The 6,729-nt window shown below is 46.5% G+C and overlaps 1 long non-coding RNA gene across 1 annotated transcript in view; it reads right to left on the reverse strand.

The window, feature by feature from the left end:
* Positions 1-2,462: 2,462 nt before the first annotated feature.
* Positions 2,463-6,729, reverse strand: part of LOC106144050 — a 22,011-nt gene continuing 17,744 nt past the window's right edge. The window contains exons 4-5 of the long non-coding RNA XR_001229159.2: positions 4,302-4,463; positions 2,463-2,563 (exon numbers count right to left, since the gene is read on the reverse strand). This is a non-coding gene — a long non-coding RNA (uncharacterized LOC106144050). The remainder of the gene's footprint in view (positions 2,564-4,301; positions 4,464-6,729) is intronic.

Here is a 6,729-nt window from a genome sequence, read left to right on the forward strand (position 1 = left end):
ATCCTGGTATGATTCCTGTGCCTATCGTTGTTTGTACCTCTGCTTCCCCAATCCACTCTCCTCCTTGAAGATCAGGACCATGCAGGAAGTCTTTTCCTTCCCCTGAGTGCCCAATGCAGTGTGGGCTTCAAGAATCAGCCCAAAGACAAGGAATGGTGGTGCACACCTTTAATCCCAGCACTGACAGACAGAGGCAGGCAGATGTCTGAGAGTCTGGGAGTATGCAGCGAGTTCCAGGCTGCACAATGAAATAGTGTGTTTAAAAAAAAAAAAAAAACAAGCATGAACAAACAAAAGACATTAAAGGAGCTCACTCGGTCCCATAACCATGTTCTCCCAGGGTCTACAGCACACAACGAAGGTACAGCAAAGACACAGCAAAAAACAAAAATGTTTGTGTTCTCAGTGGTCCTATTACTCAGAACATTTTATAAAATCTAAAAAGTTTATAGAGATCATCAAAACACAGCCACTATCGGACATCCTTAGAACCATTGGGAATTTTTCACACAGTGGCCGCAAAGCCCCCTCTGCGGTTAGTCACCTGGGAGTTACCTCCAAATGGAAAGGTCTAATCCATAGACCTTGTTTATCTCTAAGCCTACTCTATTACTGACATGGAAGTGTTTTCGCTAGTTTTAAATTTCATTTGAAAGAGTCAGAGGTGACAGTATTTTCATTTTGTTGGAAGTTGAATATAGATCACACCAGACAGGGAAGGAAATACACTGTCTCTAAAGTCACAAGAAGGGTAAATATAAGGATGGCAAAGACTTGGGGTGGGGGTGGGGGCGCTTCAAGGAGGCCACAGGCCGCATGATTGATGGCGGCTGTCTTAGTCAGGGTTTTTTTTTTTTTTTTTTATTACTGTGAAGAAATACCATGACCATGGCAACTCTTATAAAGGAAAACACTTAATGGGGGCTGGCTTACAGTTTCAGACGTTTAGACCATTGTCATCACAGCAGGAAGCATGGTGGCACGTAGACAGACGTGGCGCTGGAGAAGGAGCTGAGAGTTGTACATCCGATTGGCAGGAAGCAGGAAATGGATGTCACACTAGACTTGGTTTGACTATTTAAGACCTCAAAGCCTGCCCCCTAGTGACACACTTCCTCCAACAAGGACACACCTCCAAATAGTGTCTCTGCCCATGGGCCAAGTATTCAAAGGCATGAGTCTCTGGGGCCATTCCTATTCGAACCACTACTGTGGCCCACGGATATGCACTTTTCACACTCATGGTCCAGTATTTCAACTGGAAGTGTTCTTCTAGTTGGGTTTATCATGGTAAAAATATGAGGACTGTTGACAGAGAACTGGTCCATTTTCAGGAATAATGGTAGAGGAACCGGATCACCCAGCATGTGAGTGATGGAAGCAGGAGACTCAGTTTAGGATCATCCTCTGCTATGTTTCAAGTTTAAGTCTATGAACTTTAAGAGTCCATGTATAATTTAGCCTTGTGCTTTGCCATTTTACAGATGAAAATACTAAGACGAACAGCATGCAATACATCCAAATCACAGAGCAAAGGAGATGAGGGGGGACATGTGAACTCAGCACGACTCCACACCAGAGCTCAAGATGCTCGTATTAGATGCACGTCCCCCCAGAAATATCAGGAATTCACAGCACTTGTCCCTCCACACTGAAAATTATAATCTGGATGATATATGATAATTCTAGCATTCTATTCATTACAAAGGCCGTTTACAAAAAGCAACAGTCTTGAGCAGGCATTGTAAGGTGGAAATACCAGAATCCCGAGGACTCTGCTCAAGCACAGAGGCAAGATAAGGACACAAAGCCACTTGAAAAAAAGTCACTGCGAACATTGGTTCCAGGTGTAAGGAGTCCTTGCTCCTTTTCCTCAGTGTCTCTCTGTCTCCTCCATTCTCTCCTGCAAACCACCTTCCCCAGCAAAGCCTTAAGTTTCCAGGCACAGTGACTAATCCTTCCTCCATGAGCTATTACAGGTCCAGTCTCAGATACTAGCTGATTTAATCTCAAGGAAAGAGCAGGCACACACCCAGCCAGGGCCAGATAACCAGCCCTATTCCAATCAACTGGGGCCTGGCACTGACGTTCCATAGAACTGGTTCTGCAAGCCAGCAAGTGGCCCAGGAGAAAGTATTTCCCATCTAAGAGGTGCTGGGTTTTGTCTATAAAAATCATCCTAAGGAGAGGGGATTGTTGAAAGGACCCCACATCAAAGGGTAGTAACGGTATATATAAATATCATATTTGCTTTTCTGTGTGTCCTAAATTTTCCACAGTTGATAGACGTGGCTTTGTACTAAGAGAAAAGAAACCCGGCCTCTGTTAGGATTAAAGATGAATCCCCTCCCGGTTAGTATTTAGAGACTAAAGGTCCAAATGGAAAATGCTTTTAGTGATGACGGGATGGAGGAAATGCACACCAAAGACAGAACAGCGAGCCTCACCTGAAAGTCCTGATTCTGGAGTAAGCCCTCTGCAGGAGGATGTCAAAGCTGAACCTGGAGGAGATTCTGGGCACTGCAAACCGGGGCATGACGTCCTGTGATTGGCAGGCCACTAGCTGCTAGGTTAAGACAGACCAGAGCAGAGAGGAGAAGCGTGAGACGTGCAAAACAAGACAGGATTCTAGAGGACAAGAGACAGGGGTCATTAAGTGGGGAGGCAAATCCAAACAGGTATTGCAAGCAATGAGCTTGAGGAATGAGACTTGAAAGGGCAGGGCGATGCTCACTATGTAGAGAATGTGACAGAAGGCTAGTCCTTCCTCCCCATAAAGGACAGAGTCTCCTCTTCAGGACACTCAGGGAGGGGGACGAGGTTTACAGCTAGAGCACAATAATGCAGTCAACAGCGAACAGAGCTGGTGAGACCCAGGTAAGCAGGGCAGGAGAAGGCAGGTAGCAAACAGGAGCGTTACCTCAGGCCTGAGCAAGAACCCCCACTGTCGACCTTAAAGATGCTAGCCACTATGCCCCTGTGCCCTTCAGCTGGCCTTCAAGTCTCTCCAAAGGCAGTAGGTGGCCACAGGCTTCACTTTTTGGCTTTCTGCCTGTGACCTCTATGTATGCAAAGTTTGTGGGTTTCTGTTTGTTGCTTTTATTTGCTGAGTCAGAGTCCTGCTATCTATGGCCCAGGCTGGCCTCAGACTCAGAGCTTTACCTGCCTTAGACACACACACACACCACACTGGGATTATAGGTGTGCCCCACAACACACAGCTCTTCCAGGAATCGTCTTCTACCTTGTATACGCTCATCTGTTGCCTCGCAGCCCTGGCCAGTGGATATTTTATTTGTTTCCATAGAACACGCACTTGATTACTTTTTTTTCTTTGCAGTGCTAGGGTCTCTCACGTTGGGCAAGTGCTCGCTGTACTACTGAGGTGCTTTCCCAGTCTTTTACTGGTCGTTTATAGCCCCAGCTAGATATATACTCTTTAGAGTTGGAAGCAGCTGACATCGCGGCGAGATATCTTAAAGTATTAAGATGTTAACAAGTGCTGTAACACTTTGAAACTCCAGAGAAACGTCCCTGAGTCCACCTCCTGACCCTGAGCTGACCTTGTGACTGCTGAACCAACAGAACACGTGACTCGGCTGCACCAAAGGCATGATTGCATCTCGGGACAGCCAGCTTTAGAGCACTGATCAGCTGCAAGAAACCAAGCGAGGGGATGGTGATGAGGCTCAGGCTGCACGGAATGACCTGGCTCAGACATCCCCGCCCCCAGACAGCATCAAGTTCCGGAAGTGCGACAATGAGCCTTATAAAAATCAGCCTCTTCTACCTGCCAGCCTCAAGCTCACAAAAGCCTTTGAGATCACCCAGCTCATCTCCATTGATGCTCAGAACCATGACCAATCAGGACACGGCGATGGCCGTGTTTTTACAGTGGTGAGTTTTAGGATGAAGAACTGTGCAGAAAGGTAATGGGACCAGACATACTTGGTTCTCAATGCAGATTTATTAAATTTATTTCAACGGCAAACAAAGGAAGGCAACATTACCTTTATCTTTTTTCTCCCTTTTGGTCTTCTGTTGTATTCTGTTCTGTCTATCTGTAATCTTTCTATCTATCCATCCATCCATCTTTCTAGGGATCTAGGTCTCTCTTCTTATATGTATAAAAGGCCTGTGTTTTCTTGTGTATATGCGTGCACAGAGAAACTCAGTTTTAAAAAAGCATGATAGCTAATCACATTTCCTTGTTCTCTGCAGACTTTATTCCTCCTCTCTGTCATATCTTTGAATCTTCTGTGTACTTTTTAGGCCATAAAACTAGGAACAAGATACTCTACCCCATGATGCTCTTGGCTCTGAGGTCGCCTCATCTGGAAGGCCCTGTTATTTTTGGCCACCTTCGGTCCTCCTTGTCACTGTTCCTCTCATCTGCAGCAGGAGCTCCCACTCCCTTCCTTGCGCAGTCCAGGAGGTCTACAGATAGCAGCTGCATCAGGAACCTAAGGAAGAGCGCAAGCAGGGTGGTCAGAAGAGCCGTCATGAAAACACAGCTTCCCGCCAGGCAGCGTAGGTGGCGAGGCGCAGACACTGTGGTCTGGAGACCTGCCTGGCTCCGAGCGGGAGTGACTCACACAATGGGGGCCAAGCTGTTGATAAAGACTGGAGGCTAAAGGACACCCAGAAACTGGACCATCAATTTTCCTCCATCTTCTGTGTGGAGGGGAGTCTGCGCCATCAATACTTCCTCGAGAGGGTGTGCTAGGGTGCTGCACTCCCATAAACCTCCGTGGCCCCTGCCAACGGACTCACACACAAGAACATAGAATGGTGGATGAACACAGACCACGGTAGAGGAACGAAGCAGCCACCTCGGGGACTGCAACCATGATGCTAAAGGGACGCTCTGCAAAGTTGGCCAGCTACGCTAGCAACAGGCAAAAACTGTGTCACTTCAGGTCAAGGAGAAAGCCCTGCAGCCCGAAATAGCTGCCCTCTCCAGCTGCCAGAGCGTCTAAAATTATACCATTGAAGATTTATTTCTTTGCGCACCTCACCTTGGTTGGGGGCAGATCTGGGAAGGGACCCATGAAACGTCCTCACATGAAGGTGCAAAGGGCTTGACAGCCCCTCCGAGTTATTCAGGGCCCGGGAAAGGAGGGAAGTGTTGAAAGACCAGGAACCAGGCAGAGGAAGTGCCAGTGTGGGACAGCAAAAGGCAACGTCTCCTATTTCAGATTTTCACCCAGAAGGAGCCTGGCCGGCAGCTACATCCTAAAACGAAGGCCCAAGCCATTTGCCAGTAAATTCGAACCATGCATGTAAATAATCCTAATAATTTATTGAGATGCTTTTTAAAATACATGGTTCTGCAGGGATGTGCATGACTTCAAATTGTCTCAGTGTGTGTGTGTGGGGGGGGGGTTATAGTAAGGACCAATTAAAAATAATCCGAGAGGCTACGTAAGAAAATGGTATGTGCTCCCATACTGGAATGCAGTGGCGGGCAAGGTGAAAACAGGTAATTGGGTCAAAGTCTGGTTTCTAGGGAAGTATTGGCTTGGAAATCCAGGCAAGGATTCTGCCTTTATATGTATAAGTTTGGATAACTTGACCCCGGAAGATTAAGCAGTAAACAATCCCTATTTGAAATCTCCCTCCAGTCTGCTATATCAACAAGGAAGAAACCCTTAGGAAGTAGGAAAGGATCTCAGGAAGATGAGTCCACCCGGCTGTAAGCTGGTTCTAAGGGAGGCAATGGCCAGGATGGTGGATTTTCAGTAGAGACAGGAATAAAATAAGAAACTGAGGAAGCCAGGAAGGGAGAAAAGGAAGAAAGAAAGACCCCATAGTTGCTGCTGCTGTGGGTGTGGCTAATGGCACATGCCTGCAGTCAGTTCTGAGTAAGAACCGCCAATTGTGACAATAACCAGATCCTGGAGTTACAGGATATAGCTTAGTTGGGAAAAGTTGGGAATGTGTATGCCCAGAAGGCACCAAGTCCTGGGTTCAAGCCCCATCACTGCATAAATAAACGTGGTATAGGTACACACCTATAATCCCAGTACGTGAGAAGCAGATTCCTGGGGATCAGAAGTTCAAGGTCATCCCCTGCTATTTTAGCGAAATCTGAGGCCAGTATGGACCATACAAGACAGTATCAAGAAACAAAATTTAAAGTGAAAAAAAAAAAAAACAAAGTTCTACAGAATTTGTACCATTTGGCAGTATATTAAGAACTTCCGGATAATAGCACCTAAGGAAGGAGAAAATTTTCTTTCTATTTTTGATGAATAATCCTTTGGGTGAGAACAGTCAGGTAACCTGCCCAAGGTCATCCTGCTGCCTAGACAAAGCACCACCAGGAATCGCTGGACTCTCACTAGCTAAATCTCCTACTTCATCTACCCCAACACCAACATTGGAGAATTGTTCTTTCCAGGTCTAGTGAGTCCCTCCCTAGGAGATCTTTGTCACTAAGATGACCTTTCTTACCCTTGATTCATGCACGTACTCAATGAATAATAAAGACAGAGCCATAAAGACAGAACCACAGCTACCTCTGGGCACTACCTCCTCTTCACGAGATGCCACACAAAAGACTCACAGGCGGTTGTGCCCAGCTACCCCCTTTTGCAGAGAAACACTTCCTCACCCAGGTACCCTGTGATCTCACGATGCTCAAGTCCCTTCTACTGCATGGAGAGGAACGTGATATAATTTATGCATATGCTTGCATGCACGTTAATCATTTGTAGATCACTTGTG

This window comes from Microtus ochrogaster, chromosome 22, assembly GCF_000317375.1.
Source record: "Microtus ochrogaster isolate Prairie Vole_2 chromosome 22, MicOch1.0, whole genome shotgun sequence".
Taxonomy (NCBI): Eukaryota; Metazoa; Chordata; class Mammalia; order Rodentia; family Cricetidae; genus Microtus; species Microtus ochrogaster.